Raw genomic sequence first — 26,544 nt, 5'->3', positions numbered from 1 at the left:
TTGGTGTCTACCTCTAGTTGAGGACTAGATGGAGCTCCATTGGTGAGCTCTTCTTCAATATCCATTTCTTCAACTTCTTCAATCTCTATGGCCTTGAGATCTTGTTTCTTGTTTGATTTCCTTGACTTTTTCTTTCGTGTACTCATCTCTTTTTTCTTGAGGAGTCTACCTTTTATTTCCATACTTAGGGTCTATTGGCATGGCCAATAACCTTTCGAGGTATGGTCATGCCACTTCTTCAGTTATCACATACTGAAATGGTGTCAACTAGTGAGTTCTTGGTTGAATCGCCTGAACCAAGCACTTGTCTGCATTTGTAATGAAACAAAATTCATATTTGTGTTCCTCTACCAGGCTAAAGGGAATCCTCTCCTTTTGATGCATTTCCTGCTGAAATTTCATAAAATACTCCCATAGGGTAGCATTTCCTTTTCCTTCTTCATGTATAATTTACTAATCTAGGTTGTGATAGGTACATCTTTTGCCCATTTGAAGGGTAGATACCTTGGAAATTCCTTTCTAAAATAAAAGAACATGCTCACAAAAATAGCTCCAAATTTCAAGATATGTTTGCTTTACTGCTTCTTGATCCTACTTAAATTCTCCATTATTTGTTCGTGAAGCCATCCACTTAGGTCAAGTGTGGTGTGGTCATAAATAGTCTAATAAGCACCATATACATCTTCATCTCTCCCATATTTCTATGTTACAAAATAAGTACTCATGAATGTGTTGGGTATATTTTTTCAAGGCCAAGGATGAAGCCCTTGATACATTCAAGAGGTTCAAAGTCCGCAAAGAGGATGAAAAAGGGTACAAAATCAAATGTTTGAGGACAGATCATGGAGGAGAATATTATTAAATGATTTTTCAAAATTATTGTGAGATGAATGACATCAAAAGGAAACTCACTGTCATATACACACCTCAACAGAATGAAGTGGCTGAAAGGAAGAATCGTATAAATGACAAGAAGCATGTTACAAGCCAAGGGTTTGAGTAGTTCTTATTGAGGAGATGCAAATACTACAAATGTGTATATTCTAAACATGAGTCTTAGGAGTGCACTCGACAAGATGACACCTTATGAAGCATAATATGAGAAAAGGCAATTTTAATCATTTCAAAGTTTTTGGTTGTTTAGCATATGCATATACCCATGTACTTGATCAACAAAGATAAAAGTTAGATGTTAAAGTGAATCGTGCACTTTATTTGCTATAATGAGGAAATTAAAGCATGTAGATTGTGTAATCCTCTCACTAAAAAGATTATTGTGGCAAGATATGTTTTTTTCGATGAAGGGGGAGTGTATGGTCATACAAAAGGCCATATTGAGAAATCGATTACTATTTTGAATAATGATGAGAACCCCACTAATGATTATATTTCAAGTGGTATAAATCCTCCAAGCAACCCTGAATTTAGTTCTTCAAGTCCAAATACAATTACATTTTCAACTCCAAGGCCTACAAGTAAGATGAGAAGGTTGAGTGATATTTATTGAAGGGACACAAATCAAGCACATGAAGAAAATCCAAGACATGAGACAGTTAAATTTTTCTAATTCTCCAAGGCTTATTTTGAACCATCATATTTTTAAGAGGCATGTGCTAATGAGGTTTGGATGCAAGGAGTGAATAAGAGATGAACTCCATTCACAAGAATACCGCTTGGGAGCTTATACAACTTCTACATGACAAGAAGAAGATCAACACCAAATGGGTGTATAAGACAAAGTTTAACAGTGATGGGAGTGTTGAAAGAGATAAATCAAGACTTGTTGGAAAAGGCTTCACATGAGAATATGACATTGATTATGAAAAGACATTTGCACTAGTAGGAAGACAAGAGACTATTAGTATGCTGATTTCATTAGTTGCTCAAAATAATTGAAGCATACATCATATGAATGTTAAAAGTGACTTCTTGAATCAATACATAGAAGAAGAAATATATGTGTAGCAACCACAATGGCCTTAAGAAAGCACCAAGAGCATGATATGCAAGAATAGATGGCTACTTTCAAGAATAATGACTTCAAGAGAAAAAAAAGTGAACATGCCCTTTAGTACAAGCAAGGAGGTAATGATATTCTCACTATAGGCTTATATGTTGATGGTCTATTATATACAAGTATTAGTTGTAAAATGAAAGATGAATTCAAAGTTACTATGATGAAAGAATTTGAGATGAAAGATCTAGGTCTTATGCAATAATTTATTGGAGTGAAGGTTTCTCAATAAGGATAAAATTTCTATTTGTCAAACGAAGTATGCAAATGATATGTCGAAGAAATTTGATATGGCTAATTGTAATCCATACCCCACTCCAAGTGCTTGTGAAGTTGTGTTGCATGCAAATGACGGTTATAAATTTGTTGATGAGAAAACTTATAGAAATATTGTTGGGAGTTTGATGTTTCTAATCCACAAAGGCATAATATTGCACATTCAATTTCATTGGTTTCAAGGAATACAACAAATCCATTTGATATACACACGAGGGCAACCAAGAAAATATTGAGGTATATGAAAGAAACTCTAAATTTTGGTATTCATTACTACCGTTCTAACAATTCAATTTTATCAATTTTAGTGGTTTGGGTGAGTTACATGAAGTTAAAAAAAAAAACAAAGTACTATTACCCTCTCATCCATCAAAGCATAATATGTGGCAATCACTTCAACAAATACACAAACTATTTGACTATGAAATATTCTTGAAGAAATTAGATAAAAGCAAGTTCAATGGTTGTGATTTTATGTGACAAAGTAAGTGTCATCAAGTTGGCCAAAAATCTTGTTCACTATAGTAGAAAAAAATATTCTAAGCTAAAATATCATTTTATTCAAGATTTAGTGCAAAAGGAGGTTGACATACTTGAAGCACATAAGCACCCAAGATCAATTCACATGTATCATTATCAAAGCAACTACAAGATAAGATTGTTAGCCCTCTTAAGGTGCAGGCCCATGGAAGGTGGCTTCCTAAAATATGTTTTTAGGATTATTTTAAACTAGGAGATCCTATAAATTTTGTAGTGGAGTTTATTTAAAAAAAAAAAAAACCCCATAATTTAAAAAATAAATGGTCTCATGATTTTATTAATTTAACATATTTAGTTCACTTACTAAATAAATAAAAAAGTTTAAAAAGTAGATTTTGTAGCCCCTCTCATAGAACCGCACCCTTAACATGAAGGATGAATATGTAGATGTTTGGTGCAAAGTCATAATTTCAAGATATAATTTCCAGCCTATGATATAGAGAGTTCACTTCATATGTTTCAATTCATAACTGTTATTTTTTCCATTAATTTTTATTGTAACTATAGTTTACAAAGTGAGCGAGTCTTCAGTGTGCAAACTGCTGTTAGTAGTAGTAGATTGGAATGTCTCTACGTTCAAATCTGTTAGCAAATGCTTTTTTTTGAAAACTCCTTTTGAGTTTATTATTCCGATGCAACTAAATTTCTGTATTTAACAGATATTTAAATTGTGTTAAAAACAGAACACTCTGTTTTTAACAGAGTTTTTTTTTCTGTTCATGTTAAGGGTTGATGTATTGGAACTGTTATTGCTACTGTTTTTTTCTTTGCTGCTATAAGAAAGTGGTTGCTTATCATAGATTTCACACCCAGGCATCCTGCCTACCTGTGCTGGAATGGGGATCTTTGAAGTAGAGTATGGACGTGTTGCAAAAGTTAAGGAGGAACCTTTTCCAGGTATTATCTTTGCAACTCATGGGTGTTTGCTTATTTAGACGCTTCAATCCTTGCTTGGCAAGCTGCTGGATTGTGGGCTTGGGAATACCTGATTGTAAAGACAAGGATGAAAATCAAAATGCTTTAACTATTTCTAAAATTAGTTTATAAATAACTTTTCCTTTTGAATAATCCTTTGATGTACCTTCCAAACCTTTCTGAGCTGCTTCGATCCTCTCTTTCCTAAACCCTTTCCGCCTTTTCTGTGTCCCGACATCTCTCGCCAAGAGGCAAAAAAGAGGGAAAAGTTGAACAACTTTAAAATTTGGGTTCTGAAAGAATTCTGGCCAAATTCTACACAATAACCTCGGAAGCTAGCGCGCGGGATCGAAATTTCAGAAAGAAAAGAAATTTTGAAAAATGAAATAGGAAAAAAATTATATTCTCACAAAAATCGAGAACAAAAACCTAGGAAAAAAATTTAGGGTTTACTTATTTTAGGAAAGAAAAACTACGGAAAACGGAACGGGTTTGATCATTTTTTTCCAGTGTTCAACAGGAAAACCATAGCAAATGCAAGGTTTTAAACCGATTAGTCACAGAATACATATCAGATCTCAGAAATAGCTGAAGTTTTGACTCAATTAATTGCAGAAGTTGAAACCAAAACCCTAGGAAAATCAAGAAGTAGAAACCAAAACCCTAAGAAAATTAGATTTCGGCGTAGCTTTAGGGGATTTCAAAACTGAATACAGGAGAGGAGCGAAATGACTTATGATACAAATACACCAGTGAAGAAGAAGTACCATTAAATATTGTATCGGAAGGAAGAAACAATTGTACAAATTTGCATCAGGACTGTCGTTAAATATTGTATGATCTCGTGCAGAGCCATTAATTTAGATAGTTGCAGCGGTAAAGTCATAGGAGCTTCATGCACAGTCTTTTATTTTTGAAGATTTTTAAGTTTTGTGAAGTTTGTAATAAGATTTCAGTAATTACAATCCATAGAATTGTAGAAATCTAACATTTCAGATACATATGTTCTAATGACTAATACATTTTAGAAATAAGAACAGTTGAGGGAAATCTTAAATTATAACAAACAAATGATTTCTGAATATCAGAGAAACAGTTCCGAATCAGTTACTAATAAGAACAGTCTAGAGAAATATCATATACACACACATATCTACATTGACATAATCCTGTAATCTGCTTTATTGATTGAAGAAAATACACGTTAAAATCCACAAGCAAACCAGTCTATAATACATAAACTACTGCATTTACCTATATATTTCACTCTAACATATCCATATGCTGGAGACACCACTATCACATTCTGCGCCAGATTCACAAGTCAAATACAACGTCTCTTTAAACTTTAAGAATAAAGAAAAGCTCTGCCCATCTTTTGAGAAAGAATCACACCTACGTCTGCTCCAAAAAGACGAGCTTAACGATTGCCCTCACTTAAGCCGAACACAGCAAGTCCCGGTTTGAAGACGTCTGTTGCAACGGAGTTCGACACAGCTTTAAGAAGCCCTTCTTCGTGCTTTCCCATATATGCTCCACATACTTCCAAGGCCTTTTCGAAAAGAACTTTGTCCATTTCAGCTTCGTTCTTGGCATAAACTGGAAAATTTGCAAACAACTCAAAACAAATACAATTCCCTGGAACAACCTCTTGGATGCCATCGAATACTTCCCTCAAAGAAGGCAAAGTTGTTCTGGCATAAGGATGAATGCGCTGTAACCCAAATATATTGTAATAGAGCGGGAAAAACGATGCTCTTATCATCTGCTTTTCTTCAGTTGTGAGGGCATTTATGGTGTTTTCCACTCGCATAGCAGTTGCCCATAACTGAAGATCAGAGAGCATGGTGGCGTCCATGGAGTCAACGAGCTCAGCAATTTCCTGCAACGGTGATGCTTCAGTTTTTACTAGGGACCTTTCTAACATACACCGCTTACAATCACAACTAAATCCCTTGAATGCTGATTCTCGTCTGAACAGTGGCAAAAGGGTGTCAAAGTAAGGGATTGTTATTTCTGTTGGAATATTTAATTCTGTTGATGTTTGCTCCTAGAGCCAAACGCCCACCTACCACCCCGGACGAACTCCAGAACAGTCATAAACATGAATGCGGTAGGTGAGTTTTGAAATCAGGAAAGAGGGGGAAATATATGACAAAAGAAATGTCTCACATTTATTCGACCAGTTAGAGTGTATTCAGCAGATCAGAAGTTTAGCAGAGCAGAGCAGAGAAGGAAAAAGAAGAAAGTGATCAGCAGATCCAATCTCTCCAGTTGCACGTGATTCCTTGTTCACTCTGTAAGTTCATTATTGTTGGATTTGTCCTATTGAAGCAGTGATTGCTTCAGGCACCATTGTATGCAGCCATTAGAGCTGCAAGTTTAAAGTTCATTGAAGTTTGAAGTTTTACCAGTTTAGGGTTATTTTAGAGTTTTCTGGTTGAAGCCGAATGCTCCCAGATTTTGTAATGTTTTTAATCTAAGTTGAATTGAAAGCAAGCAGGCATACTTGAATCCATTGATTCCTCTTCTATTCATTGCATTTTGACAAGATTGTTTAGAAGCTTCAAGCATTGGCTGTCTGGTTTTAATGGTGAAAGCATTCACGTTGAAATTCTTCTAAGTTATATTTATCTTCCAGTTTGAGCCGAGCTCACTCGGCATCCACTGCTGCTGGGCTTTGCCCTTTGTGTGCCGAGCTTACTCGGCTTCCTCTTGTGCCAAGCTAGCTCGACATCTGTTGCCTGTCACTCGGCACCTTCAAGTGTTGAGCAAAACTGGCACTCAGCACCTTCATGTGCTGAGCAGATTTTTAGGTTTAGGTTTGTGAGTTTTAATTGACTTTTTTATTTCTCACAATTTCTTCTCCGGCAGCAATTTTTCTTGCGGCTATAATAAACATGGCTTCTCCCACAATAATGCAATTGGCATTGGGAAAACAAGAATGATTAATGAAAGAGGGAAGTGCCCACAGACCATATTGCTCATTTTGTCTATTCATCTCACTATTTGATTCTGTAGTTTGTATTTGACACCCTACATTTCGCATTATCTTTGCAAGTTTATGCTGGTCTAAGTTCCATACTTGATTGAAAACATCGTAGTTAGTCCAACTGCCATTATTGATCCTGAAGAGATCCATGGGGGGCACCTTCATTTCATCCGAATCGGCAAGGGACTCTAGCTGCTGCAATATCCTCGGAGATGACGCTGCAGAGGAAACGATTTTGGCCTGTAATTCCCGTTTAAGATGACCAAGTTTTGTCTTCACTTCTATCATACAACCTATGACTGTTTCAGGGCTTCCTTTCAATCTGGTTAGCTTAATGCTGCTAGATGCAATGGCGTTGTCCACGAGCAGGACATCTCCAATATCTACATTGTCAGTGGCAAACAATCCTCTGCCGTGCCCTACTGACTTTTTAATCAGCACAGGACCAATATAATTGCTCAACTCAGGCGCACTACAACCACCGTTTATGAAATAGGAAGAGAGATCAAAATTACCTTGTTGGTTCTGACGGCTGAGTTCCTTTGATTTTTCATACTGCATCTGGATCTCTTTTGCTGTTGGGGACTGCTCCAGAGCTCTATCGAAGCATTGGCAGGCTAACTTATATTCTCCAAGAGAGTGGAATGCCCGGCCTTTGCGAAACAAGGACTTGAGATGCTTCTGATCAAGGCCTAATGCCATTTCACAGTCTCGTACGGCATCCGGGTACTCCTTCAACTTCATCCTTGCTTCTGCCCTGTTTGAATATGAATACACAAGGGTCTCTCCTTCACTTCCTCCTGTATTTTTGAGGAAGAGGGCATTTTGGGCTCAGCATTGTTGTGCGAGAGAGCCAAGTCTATGCATCTGGAGTAAAAGTCAATTGCTCTGTTCCAATCCTCATCGCTGAAGTATTTGTTGCCCTTATTGCGCAGTTCAAGCAAATTCTTAGCCAATGAAGTTTCTTCATTTCCTGGAATGGAAGACAAAATCTGAACGTCTCGTGGATTATCAACGCGCAGCATGAGTGCACCATCTTGGGCGCCTTGCTTAAAATAAGGCTGTTTGATTGCAACCTTGGAGCCTTTAGGAAAAAGCCTACTCGCATTTTCCATTTCAATGTTGTATATTGCAAGTCGCACAGCATCTCCATACTGGTCTTCCATGATAGTCATAATGCCCACCATTCTGAGCGGATCAGCACACAGCGTTCCAAATAGAACGTTGCCTTTATGCTCCGACTGTTTCCGGATTGTAAATCCAATTGTGTCACACTCTCGCATCGATTCCATCTGCCTCATCTCCTTGAAGGAATTCTCATGCGCTTCTAACAGGGCTTCTTTGTCGAACTCTTGTGAAGCCTTCAACTCTTTGAATCTTTCAACCAACATGGCTAACATGTCCATATCTGCCAAGTATCCTCTCGATCTACAACAATGAAGCTTCTCTACTATACCTGACACCCTTGAAGAAATAAGGAAGCGATCTCACCTTCCACACGAAAGCAATATGATGAAGGAAAATTCGCATAATTGATTGCGCAGAGCAGGTGTTCCCTACAGAGCCTGGTTGTGGCACCACTACAAATGTCCATCGACAACTCTTGACGCTGCAAACCTTAAATTAAAGGTACGCACTAATGGGTACGCTATTTTAATATATTTTACTCGTCGGAAGTCACTAATCCACCTATTTTTGGGTGGGGTGGGAACAGAATTATTAGCATGAGCCTTGTGCCCATCAAGTTGCAGCGAAACAAATTGACAACCGGGATAGGATATTGATTTCCTTATAGATTAGTTTTAAAGTAACCCGCCTGGTTTTGCGCATAGTTTTGGATAAACAACGGTCTTTGAAATGAATGAAGTCATTCCAAAAAAATCAATATCCTAATTTTTTCATTAAATTCTTTGTAATGAATGTCAAATTTAATTTTTAATTAAAATATAGTTCTAGGGGAAAAAACCTAGTAGATCTAGCAGTGGCTCATGCTAATTTAGTGGACTTAGAATTCGTAAATCTTAGGTCAGATTTTGCCGATTTTTTCATAATACCTTTGTAGGTGAGTGAAGAGCTTAAAGCTAAGGTTTTGACTTTTGGATATTGTGCTATTTCAAAACGCTCGTTCGATACACGCCATGTTCATGGACCAATAGTTAGTCAATCAAAAAACACATATTTTAGTTAAATGTCCCAGTAGTCTTTATGAAATGTCCCAATAGTGGTGCACAAATTGGTCAATCACCAACAAGAAAAGCTAAAAAAAGCTAAAACCTGATCAACTATCACTATATGTGCAATCAACTATTAATACACATGTTTTCATTTTTTGGAGCTCTTTTAAGAGTAGTAATTGGAGGCATCTATGGCAAAACTATCACGATGGTTGGACCCCCAGTTAGTTAGTGGATCTCTTCCCCTATGAATTTTACTTGATTAAAAACATAGTTAAATAATGCATTTACTAGCTTAAAAGATATTTTAGTTTAGAAAATTTCAAATTTACTTTTTAACAATATTTATAATTTAATTAATTTAATATATTTATTTATAAAATAATTCAAAATTTAGTATATATGCACTTACATTCATTTTAAGACCTAATTGCTATCGTAACGCTCCAAAATAATAATAATAATGCATTCATTATTTTAAAAATGAATTCGATATCTTTATTTTTATTATTCTTGAGAATATCCTTTTCAAACATTATATCATGCCTACGCTAGTTTAGAGATCACATTTTCTTCCAAATCACATATATATTGTGAATATAGCAATGTCCATCTTAATACTAACAATCAATCATTATTTCCATAGAAGAAAGAAAATTGAGGTTAAGTAATGGTGTTGGTCACACTAGCTCTAGCGTAACAACATAGAGAAATGAATCTTTTTCTCCAAATCAATTAAATGACATTTTTATGTGTGCATTGTTTTGAACTAGTTTTACTATTATAGGTTTTTTTCTTAAAAGAATTAGCTTTGTCTTTCTTGTCCTTATAGATTTGTATAGGTTCTTTGTTGAGAATCGAGAGCTCAACAATTAACCCTTTTTCTATGATCTTCTTAAAAGAAGTTAACCATTGGATCTAAATTTGGAAATCAATCTTGTGGTTTGAATTTTGTGCAATGAGTTCAACCAATAATTTTTAGGGATGTTATAAGAACATTTATTTGTTAGGTGTCACCATATTTGTAGGAAAGAGATGAAGGCTTATGCATTTTTTTGGTTGTTGTTGCATAGGTCACCCATGCTAACTTCATGTTCAATTCTATAGGCATTATATGTCATAATTTTCTTTGTTAGCACATTAAAGGTCTTGATCCCATAAGGTAATCCTAAGAGCCAGTCCATAGTTTGACCTCCTAGGCTATGTGGAAAGACGCACATAAGTCTCATTATGATAAATTTCTAAAAGAGTTGTGAAGAAAAAACTCTTTCATATGATCCCAAGGGCCACCTTTCCATATGTATTTGTCAAACTTAGGTACCTCAAAATTAGGTAGAAAAAGAAACATGAGTAAGCTTGAATTAAAAAGATAAGGGCATTGGTCCTCAATCATGAATTTCATGTTAGAAGCCCTAGTTTGTATGGTAGCAATTTGATATTGTGGGGTTTGAATTTTTTGAGCCAAGGCGTTATTTTGTTGGTAATGAGGTGGACGTGAATATGCATTTTAATTAGGTGCATGGTAATAGAACCAGTAGTTATATGTTGGTAATTGAATATCCCTTGTATAGATTTTGAATGCACTCATTTTGGGTAGATTGATTACCTTGATTGGATTGTTGGGTACCAAGACCTTGGTTGTCTTATTGATCGTGTGGGGGAACATTCTATTTTTTTGACATTATCAAAGATTTAAAGGCTTCTTCTTTTGTAAATGGGATGATGGAAACATGGTTATGTTATGGGTCCATTGGGAATGTTTGCTAGCACTAGCATCACTTGCATTATTGATTTCCTTGAGTAGGGACACAAATCATCAAGCAACTTGACTCCTTTAGTGGCCAATGACATGAATTAATGATCTAGATGATGTTGCATTACCACCATGAGGATTTTTTTTAATTTTTATAAAACATGACTTATTACATGGGCATCCTCTATCTTTGAAAAGGGACCTCCACATCACCATCAATGGCATGGTCAACATCCTTCAAAGGTCTATCCTCACAAAGTTGTCGCATATCATCATCATGGATGTGTTCTATTTCCTTTATAAATGAGCATGCCAAATTTATAACCTTGGAAATTAGGAAGGTGGCATCTCAAATGGTAGGATGACAACTAAGTCTAGGATTAGTGAAGGATAAAAAAGGGTAAGGTAACTCGAGATATTTTAACGAGAAGATAGGAGAAGGTTGATTTTGAGTATGGAGGATAGTCAAAAGACAATGATCAAGAGGGAGCATGCTAATTGGGAGATGATAAACTATACTCAAAAGATGATAAATATCAAGTGATAAAGACCAACTACCTAGCGATAGCCAAAAGACAATAAGATCAAGAGAACTAAAGATTTGACTTGACGAGGAATACAAAATAGATATGGAGCTCACAATAGGATAACAATTTTGAAAGACACTGACTAGTAAAGGGTTTGAATAGATAAAGACTTTCAATAGAAATATTCTCATTTTCCATTTAACACATTTTAATTAATTATTTTGATAGAAATATTCTCATTATTTCTAAAGGGAAAAATTGAGATGTAGTCTAGATTAAGAAGTAAAATTGGAACTAAAGTTAAAATGTGGAATCGAATGTTAGAAAATGGAAGTAGACCACACATTAAAAAAATTAAGAAATATAATGAAGATAATTAATTTCGAAGATATTTTTTGTTCTTTTGTTGACCTTGGCAATATGTTTTCTTATATGTAATGGGCACCCCTGGATGTCCCAAAAAACTAAACCAAATTGCTAAAAGGAATTATGTCAAACAGTTTGCATTCAACTTCTTAAAACCCCTTATAACTCCGGAAATCAAACGTTTATTTGTTTGTTGTATTTCATGCATGGAATTGGTATCATACAACATAAACAAGAAAGGAACTACAATAATATGCAAAGTGGAAATGAACTGCTGCTAATAAAATGTTATTTTCAGAATTCATAAAACCAAATACATGGCAGATTTATCAACTCACTAATTACTTCAGCAATATTGTCATAATACTCCAGCCCATGCTTACGAACTTGCTGCTGCAATACTTTGTCCTTCAATCAGTCCACTACCTTCGTAATACCATTCCCTCAAAGCGGCATAAGCGTCGGACAAGTAGTGAAGAAGATATGAGCAAAATACCAAATCTGCCTGTAGCCGGAAATGCAACTAAACTGCCTGATAATGAAGCCAAAAACAAAGAATTCCAAAGGCCAAACCCCAAGGGAATGACGTCTAGAATGTTACAAGAGAGGATAGACGTCCTCAGATGCCAAGAACTGAGCTGCAACTCACATACCAATTTCTTCTCATATTCAACCTGCCTAATGAAGCCACAGATGCTTCCTTTTATTCTATTCCCACGGGTCCGCTCAACTCATATGGGCAATGTGGGATAAAAGATGTGTAATATAAAACATATATTAAAATACCCCTTATGTCTCCCTTGGGTACACATCACCATAAAATAAATATTAAAGTAACACTTTAATATTTTACAATTAAATTAGACGTTACTTTAATAAAACTTTAGGCATTAAAATGTATTAGCAATCGAACTCCGAATAATGCGAGTGATAGCTCATCGGAAAGCTCTCACCGAGGAGTATCGAATCCAATCACCAAAATTGACCTGCACTGTGTCCTGCCGACTTACTAAAAATAGTAAGTATGCCTGAAACTGAGTAAATCAACTTCATTTTGGCCCAAACTGGAAATGACTAGGCCAAAACACTCCAAGATCCCATTAAACCCTTCGTTAGCCCTCGGGACCATGTAGAACAAGGCTAACGCACACACACTTGGTCAACTGCTAAAATGGGGACATTACATTATAGTCCCACTTTGTTCCTCAAGAGCTATATCAAGATACTTATTAATAATTTGCTATTCATATTCAAATTAATATGTATAAGAGATAATGTCTTCCATATTTTATGTTTTATTTTTCTAATAGTTAACTTCTTTTATTTTATATTTTATGTTTTGATATCTTGTAGTATCTGCTTTCTAATTTTATTTTTTGATATCTCATAGTATCTTCTTTCTAATTTTTTTCCCTTAAAATGTAGGCATGCTAGTTAACTTCACATGTGAAATAAAATCAAAATTAAAAGATAAGACATTGTACATTAGGAACATTTAATAGAATTATTTTCTTGTCGAATTAGGATATGATAATAGGAAAATCTACGATTAGTGACTTCTTTTTATCAAAGCCTTCCTAAAGGGGTATTAGCTCATCAATTGTTCTATAAATATACAAATATCATCAATAAACACAAGTGTATAAAGTTTAGCATAGCATTATTTTTCCTACAAATTTAGGCTTACATAACCCACGTGTAAATTCCCAATGACACATAGTTTCTTCTCAATTGCCTCATTCCATCATGTAAACTATTGTATCAACACAAATATATAGCTCATGTTAAAAGACAAACAACCATAATTTTTTAATGATTTTAAATACTCACTATTTTGAGGCTAGAATGATGAGCATATATATCATGCATGATATATTAAATGATGTTATTGCATATTTTATTTTATTCCATTCAAATCTTATGAAAGTGCTTTTGAGATAACTCTTAAACATAAGATTACTATAGTATTTTAGACTAACGATTATGAACTTTGTTAGTGTAGTCATGCTACTCAACCAACTCTTTTTAAGTTCTTTTTTATGACAAGGCTTTAGGATATTGAAATACACTATGAATAGTTTTAAAATATTTTTCTATATTTACTTATAATCATGAAAGAAATAATCAATGATCATCAAAATAATTAAGATTTGGAAGTTACTTGATTTTTCTTTCTATTTCAAATTCTTTTTATAGGAATTTTTAATAGATTCTCTCTATGTTCATCCAAGCATAAATGTCTTGTATAATGTAGTCGTGCAGCTCCATCATCGTCTCCAATATAAAGAAGAATTTCTTGCTTAATCATGTATATCCTTTGAATAGAAGAATCTTAATCTTTATATTTCAATAATCCTAGTTATTTCCACCAAATAGAAGAATTTAAGCTCGGGTAAAATTGTTGATTGCACCAAGCATGCAAATACTTTACAGAAATGATTTTTCTACTTTAATATCATTTTAGATGCATACATAGAATATTAAAAGTGAATTCATGTTGTTTTCTACACATTAAAAAAATATGGCAAAAAGTTATTTATATTAACACATTTAAAAAAATTTAAGAATGTTGTTTTTGTTCATATAGTATATAGATTTCTATTGAATACTACTCCTATAATTATCAATGTTTTGGATTAAGGTAAAATAGGTTTTGAGGGGACTCTGAAACGGAAACAGCTAAAGGTTAAACTATATTGTTTGCCCTGTCGTTGCCAACAAAATGCATATTGGCCATCGGCAACGACAGGGCAAACAAAATAGTTTACCCTTTAGCCGTTTCCCTCTGAAACCCCTTATAACAATATTACATAAGATATTCAATAGAGCCCATCAAAACCAAAAAAACTAGAAAAGAACACTACTAGAGACACAACTAACAAACCAAACCAAAACCAAAACCAAAACCAACTGAAAACCAACCCAATAGACAGAAAAGACACAACAAGCTACATAAACAAAGACGTGGAGGAAGCTAGGAAATCTCTCCAAGGACATGATCCACCCGTTTCTCTACAATGGCAACATCACCAGCAGTACTCAGGATAGCTTGAGCAGCAACACCTTGAGTTTTCTTCCTCATACTCGCCCTTGTACGTTTTCCAGGTCCAACAACATCCATCCCCTAATCTAGACCCGTGTAACAAGTACCTTGATTACCATCTTTATTATCCATTCTGGCAAAAAAATCTACAAGCTTTTGAGTAACCACCTTCATATTCTCCTCACTTCATCTCAGGATGTCCTTCAGATTATCCTCATACATCTTCAACTTCTCTAGAACCTTCCTAATTTTCTTTTCCAACTCCATCTTGGCTTGGAATTCCCTATCCAACTGTGTTTAGAGGTTTCCAACCTTAGCCTCAAGGTTATGAATTTCATTTTATATCCAACTGTCCATTGTCAAAGAGTTATCAGCCCCCAACTTCACCTTGTTTAGAAACTCAATAGTACACTACACCTTTCCACTAGGAACACCATGGCAAGAGTGAGTAGTAATCTCCTTTCCACTGCCAGGCCTTCCAGTAACCTTCTGAGCTTCAACATTTGGGATCACAATGTTATCAGGGTCAGAGATCCCCTTGGTCGAACTAGAATGAGGGTAGTCAACAATGTTCATAAAGGGAAGTTGGCCCTCCTTCCCATTATGGCCCTTCTCCTGAGCAATCTCTTCTCCTCAGGTTTCTTAACAACCTTATCCTTCTGCTTACCCTTGGTCTTCACTCCTTTGGTTGACTCGGCCATGAGAGGCCCTACCATTTCAATACCGGTCTCCGTCTCTTTATCCTTATTCTTCATGGAAGAAGTAATATCCTCTTCAATTTACATTCCTTTCTCCTCATAAAAAAGAGTGTTAACAAGGCTTCTGTCATCATCCTTTGTTCCTGAGTCACTTCTACTTTTGGTCTCCATCCCCTCTTCCATATCAATTTGTTTTTGCGTTCTAAAAAGGGATTTCTTTCCCATTTTCAAGCTCCACAAACTCTTCTTCTCAAGCTCCTCCCCTTCCAAAACTCTCTTCCTTTTAGGATCTTTTAGAGCAGAAACATGAGTGCTCATCTTACAATACTTCAAAATCAGAAGAATGAGGCCCCTTATGAAGCACCGACTTCTTGGGCTTTTCCCTATGCTCAACCAAAATAGTCTTGAGGGAAGTTAACAAGAAATAAGGAAAAGACACCCTGTTTTTAATGAAAATGATTGAGCAAGGAAAAATGATAATTGTGCACCCTAGAATATCTCTTGAGTAAAATAAGCCATAATACAGAAAAGAACTTTCTTCCAGATGGGTTTAATCTTCGCACTATTATAATTATCATTCACCTGGACAAGCATATCCTCCTCTTCCTTAGTTTTAGGAAACTTGCGCACTACCACACTAAAGACGTTTCTCTCTTTAAAAAAGAGTATACCAGTATTTGGCAGACCAAAGATCTCAGAAATAAACTCCACATTCAATTCTACTTTAGTCCCATATAGTAACAGACACCCTCCCATCCTTTGAAAAAAGCATGCTTAACGTCCTTCTTGAAATCACAGATACGTTCCAGGTACTAAGTAATCTTACCTTTATTAAGATGGTTCCAAACCTCCCCATCTTTCTTCCACTCGGCGCAAGAGGCCGACTCTTGTCACATGGCTGAGGGAAAATGACCAAACTATAATTTTAGAGAAATGGCATGGAGGACATGTTTAGGAAAAATGCAGATCTCAATCGAAAAATTAACCCATCGCACATGAGGAAATGATGTGCAACTGATATTCCGGCACACACTACAATAAATGATGCACCGTTTAACAAAATCAAGGTACTTATTTTTCATTTCCATGATCTTTTGTAATTTTTCCCACATAATTACTTGTTAAATAGGTCTTAATAATTTTCTTTAGGGTTCGTTTGGGCTCGTTTGGTTGCTAGGATAGAAATATGAAATTAGCAATATGTTTTCTATTTTCTGTTTGCTGTGCCAATTGGAATAGAGAATAGGAATACATATTCCCATTTTGCCCCTAAAATAAGCTTATGTCCATTCCAAAAAATAGTTGTTATTGAAATAGCCATTCCTATTCTCAATTCCTATGCTTGCAACTAATGGCCCTTAGTGGTTTATCTATGCCGATGCCACTAAGCCACATAATAGTCTCCTTACTTGTGATCGCCATGTTGGCGATCCAGTCAGCTGCTTGGTTTATTTCTTAGAAGGAATGAGATATAGACACTCTCAAAAGAATTCAAAATTATTTCTTGCCTCTTTTATAAGAGGATCAATGGTCCACAAGGCATTACTTTTTCCATGAAGACAATTAATAATGTTCATGGAATCACCCTCGATCTATAATTTTTTGCAGTTGAGATGATTGGCCGATTTGAGCACATGAAACAACCCATTAGCCTCTACCACGTGGCCAGTCTTTATTCCCAGAGGCATGTACTACTATACCCAAAAAATTGCCATACATATCCCTAACAATGCCACCACAACTAGCTTGACCGAGATTCCCCTTAGCGGCACCATTGAAGTTCTCACATAACCAACCATCTGGTAGAGGTGTCTATGCCTTCCCAACCCTGACCTTTTTCCATTCTTCCTTTAGCATTGGGGTTGCAGAGAAGAAGAGAAAAAGGATCATAACCTTCATTCTCAAAGGTCCCTTCCTTTATGATAAAAAGATTATTTTCCTTAATGGTTTTGATCGTCTTCGTCACAACCACCCATGCAGGAGAAACCTATTTCTAAACACTATTATTATGCTTCTTCAATACATTTTGACATACGTGGGGAGCAGCAAGAGACCACACTTTTTTTGCCACTGAATTTAAAGCAGGGCATTTCCATTGTTAAGAAAACTCCTTTAAAATCTTTGTAGAAAAACCCAGTGGAGGTTCCAAGAATTCAAAATATGACCCCACCTTCGAGGAATAAGGACATTGAAAGAACAACCGAGGGACAAATTCCTGATCATTCTTAAATAAGAAACACCAATTAGTCATGTAGAACCCTCTTTTCCAAAGGTTGTCTACAATCAAGATTTTATTCCACATCAAAAGCCAAAAAATGTCAATCTTAAGAATAAGACCTTTTGTCCAACAAGAAGACTAGAAAGGGGAAATATCAGTTCAAAACAAGGAGGAGAAGGTAGAGGACACATAAAATCTTCAACTAGGGTGAAAAGTCCAAATCGATTTATCTTTCCTGTTATCTCTTAAAAGAATAGATTTTAGAGATATGTGAATATCATTGAGACTGGAATCAATAGAACATAAACTAACCCAAGAACAATACTTCCAATAGTCAACAACCATGATTCCAAAGGAACTCTTGCAAATATGAATTAACCGCAGGTTAGGGAAAACATCCACCAAAATAGCCTCGAACTAACAATCATCCTAGAATCAAACCTTGCTACCACCCTAGCTTCCATCGTTTTTCTTTACCTGCAATATCTTTACCTGCAATATCTTTAGCTTCTTGCATAAAGTTCTAGATAAAAGAGCCATTCATGATAGGAGGTGAGTTGAAGAAGACATCAAGAATTGGAGAGTTGAAGAGGTACTTCCTTTTTCATATAAGATTCCATTCTTTATCTTCCCCATACATTCTCTAGATTTGCTTAGCAAGAAGGGCCTTATTGAGTTGCCTTACAGGTTTAATTCCCAGGTCCCCTTTGGATTTTGGCTTACATACCTGGTCCCGGGCAACCAAAGATAACCTCTTCCTCTCCTCCATTCCAAACCACAATAACCTTTTCTGGATTCTCTCCATTGCATCAACAAATTTGGCTAGAATTTTGAAAAAACTTGAGTATAGGTTGGGAGCTTGCATTTGAGTAGAAAAACCTCACTAGCTTGGCTCAACAAGTTCCCCTATAATTATCAATGTTTTAATATATTTTTGTTTTAGATTTTGTTGTTACAAGTATAAAATTGTGTCCTCTTGAACAACATAAAACCATTGTACACTATTTTGAATTAATAATAAAAGTAATACCCTAACAATTTTTTTTAAAACAATTCAATGTAAGTATATATTCATATACACTATATTATTCATATGATTATTACATTTTATTTAATTAAACACTCATATATAATATTATGTATATGATCATTAGATATTGTATCAGTAAAATGAGAACAAAATAAAACTTATAATTCCATCACTAATTAAAAATACTTAATAATTTTAAAAAATATTGTTTTCAAAAATTATATCTTTAAAAGTTAAATTCAAATATTCTAATAAAATGTACATTAAGCAGTTGCAGTTCCTTTCAAATGCTCTTTCAAATAACTTCTTGTTAATAGATAAAGAGAAATGAGGGAAATACACCTATTGCCCATTTACACAAAACGATGCACACATAATGTATTTTAATCTTAGAAAGAAAGAAAAATGGAAGGACCCAAAAAGTGGAGTACAAGTTTCCACCTATAGATGCAGTGGGTTTGCTCCTTGGTTCCAACATAGAGAATTCAATAAATCTTAACAAATACACAATTATCGGTAACTTTATTATGTAGTAGACATTTCCTATCTGGAATACAACGATCTATTTATTGTGATCAATGGCTGCAAGTGGCGGAAACACCCAAGACTACAAAATAGGACAAACTGTAGTTCTAGAATAGAATTCAAAACTGTCATTGTTTGATTATAAAAAAAATTCTGTGTTTCCCTTCAAACTCTATCTGTTTTGTCTTATTGAAATAATTGACATCATTACACAAATTCACAGTACCTTTTTTTAAGGAATTGAGAGATACTATGGTAAATCCATTAAGGACGATCAAAACTTTATTATTCATCAGATTTTGCAATCACTATCTTTATTTCTCCTTCAAGTTTCTATTTGCCACTTATTATTTGCTAGAACTTTTGACTAGCTACCAATGAAGTGTCGTATTAAAATACAAAATATCTATTAAAAAAAAAGCAAAAAGAAATGTATATAACTTTTACCTAGTTGTATGTAAGGAGAGAAACAATAGAATATTATTGTGCCACATATAATAATATTGTATGGAAGATTTGAAAACTTAATTTAGGTTTATATGAAAGGAGAGCAACAATAGAATCTTTTGTGACTAGTTTAGAAGTTCCAAAGAAAATACTAAAAGAATTACATTCTTTATAAATGAAAACATTCGATTTATTGATGACGACAACAATAATTCTAATGACGAAGACAAAGAAAGCTTAAAGAAGTGGGAGATATCTAAATTATCAAGAAATATCGGAAAAATAAGAGAGATAATGTTGTTTGGACCTCTCGTCCTCATATGTGGGTCAAAGCCAATTTTGATGTGTGGTGAAAGGAAACCCAAGCATAGCAGGTTGTGGTGGAATAATTATAAACAAAGGTGGGAGAAGCATTTTTTCTATGGTAGCTCCAATGGGTATTTGATCTAGCCACTATGTGGAAGCTATGACAGCTCTGCTAACTATTAAAATGGAAAAAGAAGCTAGATGTGAAAGAGTTTGGTTAGTGGGAGATTCAAAAAATATCATTAATTGCATAAAAGGTCATCATGGGGCAAGTTATGAAATAAGACATATAGTGGAAAAAATTAAGGTGGTGGCACAAACTTTTGAGAAAATTTACATTTCCCATGAATATAGAGAAGCTAACAAGGTTGTTGATAAACTGGCTAATGTGGCAATGTCAAGTAATGTCATCATAAAATGGGAAGGTACAAAGAATATGAGTGATGAGATAGTCAACACAATAAATGAAGATAAAATCAGCCTTTGAGCAGGGGTAATTATTAACTCAAATGAAGAAAAAGGATAATCATTTTTTGAATACTTGTACTATCAACATGAGCAAAAGGTTTCTCATAAAAAACATTGCTATTATCGCCATTCTGAGTTGGGGTTATGTCTTAGTGAAGCAAAATCATCTGAGTTTACAATCTACTATTAGCAAAGTTGTCAAATCAATGGGGAGCGATCTGAATTACGTGGAGCTTGAGTGTTGCCAATGAAAAAATCATAAGAGAATGTGGATGATTTTGAAGGAAGGGGGCTTATCGAAATTCTTGGAACAATTCAGTGACTCAGACAAAGAGATCACATAGCAATTTGTGGATGCTTGGGGACAAGGTAAGGTTATTCTACACAATCTTAGGGTTGAAGTTAATGTAGATTTGATCTTGAAAATTACTAGGTTGCCTAATATTAGTAAAAGTTTTACAAGAATATAAAAATTGCCTAAGAAATAGGAGAAACTGAATTTGGTTAAGGATAAGGTTAGTTTTTCTGAGATTCAATAGGTGAAGAAAAAGTGGAGAAATGTGTTAAGGGCTATCATGGAGTATGTGAAATTAAATGGTAGCTTTACAAGAGTTTGTAACTACCACTTTGTGTTTTTAAACCAATTGAAACATGATAAAAAGGTGTCTTTCCCCTTCTATCTTCAAAATTCATTTGTGAAAAGTCTTGACAAGCATTGCAGGAACCCCAACAAACCGATCCTCCATGAGGGTCATATGAAAATGGTTTTTAATTATTGTGAAAAGCTTAAAATTAGGAATTCACTAGATTCCAAAGACCAAGAGAAATGTAAAGGGGAAATCCAAAACAAGAGGAAACAAGGGGAGAAAAAGGAAAAGGAAAGAAAGAAAGGAAAGTTTAGCAATTTGGACTTTGAAGACCACTTAGAGTCGAAAAAAGATATAAGGAAAAAGAAAAAATTTAAATCTTCAGATTTAGAGAAGAACTCTTCTTCGGAGTCTAGTGGTAGTTTAGATAAGAAAATTGAATTAGGGGAAGAGAAAGAAACATAAGAAGAAGAAGGGGAAAGTTTTGAAGAGGAGGAGGAAAGGGAGGAATCTAGAAGTGAGGAGGAGGAAGCTGATAAAGAGGAGGAAGGGTTTGACAGTGAAGATCCTGAAAACACAAATGTTACAGATAGTGAATCCAAGAACGACAAAAATGGAGAAGATGAGATAGAGGAAAAGGACGATAACTCTATAGAAGGTAAATCTGAAGAAAAAGAGGAAATAGGTGTTGGAAGTATAAGGTAGGCAAGGTTATTGAGAGGGGAGGGGTGAATCAGGAACCAATAAAACTTTATCCAACTTCACCAATTAATTCTTCATATAATATTCTGATATAATTGCATGCATGAAAGAATGAAAGAAAATAAACATTCATAACACTTTTGACACAAGATATGGTGACCCAGAAACCTTCCAATTTAATAAGTAAAACTAGTGTGGGGATGATACCCACAAGCTCTAGTACTACAGTATAAAATTAACCTCTTAAGGCTTACAATTGATCACTTCTGGTGGTTTGTCCTAGTAGGAGCTATAGGGACTATGAGGTCCACCTTGTTAATGGATTTACAAATATACAGTGAAGTATGCACTTGGTTAAGAGATTTAGCAAAGATTGTTAAGTTTATCTTGTTAAATGATTTGACTGATACACATGTTAGGATGAACTAGTGGCTGATCTCTGATCTGTAACTTTGATTTGCTGGTTGAGATTCCTTGTATTACAATGACCACATGACTGTGATAGATAAATCTCTGTTGTCCCTTATACTACTTGTAGCCTCCTTTAATTCACATTTCTGCTCATCATATTCTCTTCACATACATACTTGGATATGATACAATGCATTAGATACATACCAATCTAAATCATAACTTACTGGAGTTAGCTACTATACCAATTTCATCATAATTCACAAAGTTGGCCCAACTACTATAACTTGGGTTCTGAAGAAAAACTCAGTGATGTTTCAATACACAAAAAACACTATCAATGCTTGAAATTCTTTGACACTCGGTTAAACTTGAAGCTTAGTCCATACTAATCACTTCCAAGTAGATTGAACTTGGTCATCACTGTGTGACTCAATGAATACTGAGAAAATCGGTGGCAATTGAATCACTAGGTTGACACTACATAACTCAGTCAACACTAGATCCACTTTGTTAGCCCTGTGAGCTCGGTAGACACTATTGGACTTGGCTAACACTACAGAGCTCGATTAACACCGCAATCTTCTTCACTTCCACTGACTAGCTTGGTAGCATCTGCTACACTCGGTTTGCACTGAACTTTGTCTTTGATGCTCGGTAAACACTATATAGCTCGACAAACACTGCAAATTGACTTAGGTGCTCTGTAGACATTGTATTCCAACTACTTGGCTTGGGAACAACTGAAACACTTAGTTAACATTGCAAACTGAATGATAAGCTCGGTAGCAACTATAAAGCTTAGTAGCAATGTAACCAATTGATTAAGTGTTGAGTCATTGATAGAAAAATTGACCTTAATGTCAACAATCTCCCCATTTGCCATTAGTGACAAAAACACTTATCAAAACAAAAATCTAACGATTCAAAAATATAAGTCAAAACTTCCTTTGTCATCATTCAGTGTCTTCAACTCAGTTTTGACTTCCATTTGCTGTGGCTCGGTAACATACTCTATCTTTCTAATTTTTTCAAAATTTATTTTGTAAAGGTATTTTCTGCTTATCCATACTGCACTGTACTGCTCCCCATACATATATCTCTCTTATATACATACAAATGTAGTATAGTATACTCCTCCTCCTTTACATATTACTTCTCCCTCATTCTTATTCATATAATATACACTTCTCCCCCTTTTTGACATAAATGCCAAAGGTGTATAATATCTATATGTTAATACCAAAATGTGATAGGTATTTAGAATGTACCTTCAGAATAAGTACAATTGTCTTGTCCCAATTTTCTTGTAGTACCTTGCTTGAATGCAATGCAATCTAAACTTTTTCTGATAATTCCATCATGTGATCAGCTATGGAGAAGTTGTTAGCATGGATGAGTGTCTTTGCATGTGCAATAAATTTTTGCAATGCATCCATGTTTGGAAGAATCATGTCTTGGATTTATGCAAGTGTGGCCCTGATCTTGGCTTCTTTCTTCAGTACTTCTACCTGCAGACTTTTCAGATATCTAATCTTTGAATAATGTGCAGAACTATGGCTTGGGTCAAGCGACAGCTGGTGTGCACTTGCCTTCATGTCTTCATCTATCTTGGACAATTTATCCTTAATTTCCTTTGTAAAGATAGATGTGTCACTTGACAAATAATGATACAATATTATTAACAGATGTTTCTAGTGAACCAAGAGTAGTAGCTAACTCTACTTGATCTATTGCAATTCTTTGTGCAACTTGTTCTAACACTCTGTTCTCAAATTCCATTTCCGCTCTTTGAAGTAGCTTTTCCTATTCATTCAAGTCTTCATTGAATTTGTGGACAATTTTTGCTCACTAATCAAGAATGGGTTGAGTACCATCAACCTCAATACTCAGAGCATCAACAAATATGCTCTTTATGTCTTCAAAAACTTGATTTTCTTTCTTCTTCTCTTCTCCAAGCTTTTGTTGCTTAGCTTCATTCTTCAGTAGTTCTCTCATAGTATTCATTTGATCAGGAATAAGGTTAGAGATATCTCAATTTGGAATAACTATATCCTCATCCATATCAATAGCTTATGTTTCTTTTCCCTTTTCCTTCAGAATGGTGGAAACAATTTGTTTTCCCTTGTCTCGAATTTCAGTACTCGGTTGAGATTATTTCTCAATTGTCATTGTACTAGCTATGGATACACGTAGAATAGAAACAATTGTGGAAATTGATGGACTAGAAAAAAATGTTGATATGACACTAATAACAAAAATATCTTGTTGCTGCTCAATCAAGCTTGATGATGGAGGACCTTGTTGCTCGATAGATGAAGTGCTAGGTACTTCAGTCATTGTAATATTCAACTGAACAAATTCAGAGCTTGGTTGGGTTCTTGGTATAGAAGTTGTATCCACAACCAACTCGGTAGAAGCTATCTTTGAGCCATATTGCACTAAGGTTGTGCTCGAAGAGTGAGGAATTGAGGCCATGATTGTTGCTGCAATTTTATTTGCATTAGTTTCCTCAATACCTTGTATCTCCAGAAGACTTTCTCCAGTAGCTTCTTGTTCTTTCTCCTCATCATCCAAATTGACATCATCTAGTTCATCATCTTTTATTTCTACATTTTCTTCCTCATCTTCATCATCTTTGTCATCAACATCAACAACAAAGTCACTAGGTTGATGCAAATTATAAATGTTTTTCCATGTTGGTGTAGCTGCCTTCACTACATATTCAATGTCCTTAAGCAGTATCATACAAGTGTTCAACTTGAGAGTGAACTTCTTTTCATTCTGCTTCAAGGAGTCTTTACTTTCATTTTACTGAGATATGGCATGAGTTGCTTCTAGGTCTATTCGTAGATGTCCTTGGTAGTCTTTTGTGCATGCTCCCATCTAGGCTTTATTGCTTGCATAAGTTCATTAGGAATTTTTTGTGCAAGCTCATCAGGTGACTACTTCCATTTACCTAGCTTGGTCATAACAACATCCTCCATGTGCCTTTTCTCATATGTATTCCTCATCTCATACTTGAGGAATTTAAAACGTGCCATGCTAGTTCCTTCTTCCATCTTCTTCAACATTTCTTGAAGTGTAGGTGCATATCTCTTGAAAATAATATGTTTAGCTTCATCTTCACCTAATTTCAATTTCTTTCTGCACTTGACTGCTCTTCTTATGAATACAACAGGGGATGACTTGGTAGGTCTGGTTATGATAACCTTTCCTTTCTTCCGTAAAGGCTCTTCTTCCTCAGATTTGGCTTCTTCTTCTTCATCCTCTGCATCATTATCTTCAATATCATCACCTTTTCCCTCGGTAAGCATTAGAGGTGAATTTTCTTGCTTTGTGCCTCTTAGTAGTTTTTCTACTCTTTTCCTTCCTTTATTTACTACTTGAGGTAGCTTAATCTCAAGCTCTATTCTTGCCTTAGCTTCATCATATGTTCTGAAATATGTAGCTTTGGGATCCACAAGCTCATTCAAAAGAGCTTGTGTGATATCCTTAGTGTCATCAATGTTAACGTCATACTCTAGAGGCTTACTCCATGCCAATGTAGGTCTGATTGCCTGAATCTTTACTTTGTCACAATCCACCATGAAACAAATATCATCTTTGTAATTTTTACAAGTTTCTTAGGGGTCCTATACCTATTATTCATCTTCTCCTTGAATGTTTCAAAATAGCTATCCATGATGCTATCAAAATTTTCACCCATCTCTGCTATATACTCATTAATCTAAAATAAAATAGGAACATCTTCCCTCCATACTACTATACCTTTGGAAGGGAAGAATTTATGGATGAAGAAGAATAAGCATGTTAAAAGAGATCCGAACTTAGATGGATTATTCTTTGATCCTCTAATGCTCTCCATGTTTTTGTTGAATTGGTTCAACAGTAACTCAACAAGGTCAAAGGTTAGGTTATTCTTCACAACCTTGTATGCAAGATCGACAATTTCACATGACACGTTGTTTAATCTACTAAAATTGAAAATCTTGTAGTCAATAACATGAATGTCGATTTTCAGCTCCCTATTTGTTACACCACTAATCTTCATGCCTCTTCCATCCCACTCGACAAGAATTCTATTTTCCAATTTGACCCGACCTAGGGTTTTGGTTATTTTCGTTTTATTAAGCATTGCAAACCTAGTGATTCTATGCATCATTATCTTCATTATCTAAATGGGTTGGTCCAACCATAACTACCCATTATGTACATGGCTTAGAATATATTTCATCCACTTGATCTAGAAGTCTCTTGGCATATGAGAGATATGTGTCAAGCCCTTGGTTTCCAAATGTTGATGTTCAGGTTTCAATGCACCATCCACACACAATTCCTTGAATGCCTCATTCATCTCTAGGGTTCCAAGTTCTTGGATAGAATAGTGATAAAAGGAATAGATCTCATGCATTAGTAATACCTTAGGCAGAATTTGAGACTGTGCACTAGTTGGGTTGAGTGCCTTTACAATCACTGGACTCAACTTGAAATTTGGTGCTTTGTAGTTGAATCCACGAATCAACATTTCAGAACCTTTCTTCATTTTTCT

The 26,544-nt window shown here is 35.2% G+C and overlaps 1 long non-coding RNA gene across 3 annotated transcripts in view; it reads left to right on the top strand.

Moving 5' to 3' along the window:
- The first annotated feature begins 3,292 nt into the window (after positions 1-3,292).
- Positions 3,293-26,544, top strand: part of LOC149562453 (uncharacterized) — a 97,418-nt gene continuing 74,166 nt past the window's right edge. For all 3 annotated transcript variants that reach the window (XR_016363946.1, XR_016363945.1, XR_016363944.1), the window contains exon 1: positions 3,293-3,727. This is a non-coding gene — a long non-coding RNA (uncharacterized LOC149562453). The remainder of the gene's footprint in view (positions 3,728-26,544) is intronic.

The sequence above is a fragment of the Cupressus sempervirens genome, chromosome 4 (assembly GCF_028749045.1).
Source record: "Cupressus sempervirens isolate cs-2001-9-10 chromosome 4, ASM2874904v1, whole genome shotgun sequence".
NCBI classification, from domain to species: Eukaryota; Viridiplantae; Streptophyta; class Pinopsida; order Cupressales; family Cupressaceae; genus Cupressus; species Cupressus sempervirens.
This window is presented reverse-complemented; position numbering and strand designations above follow the sequence as displayed.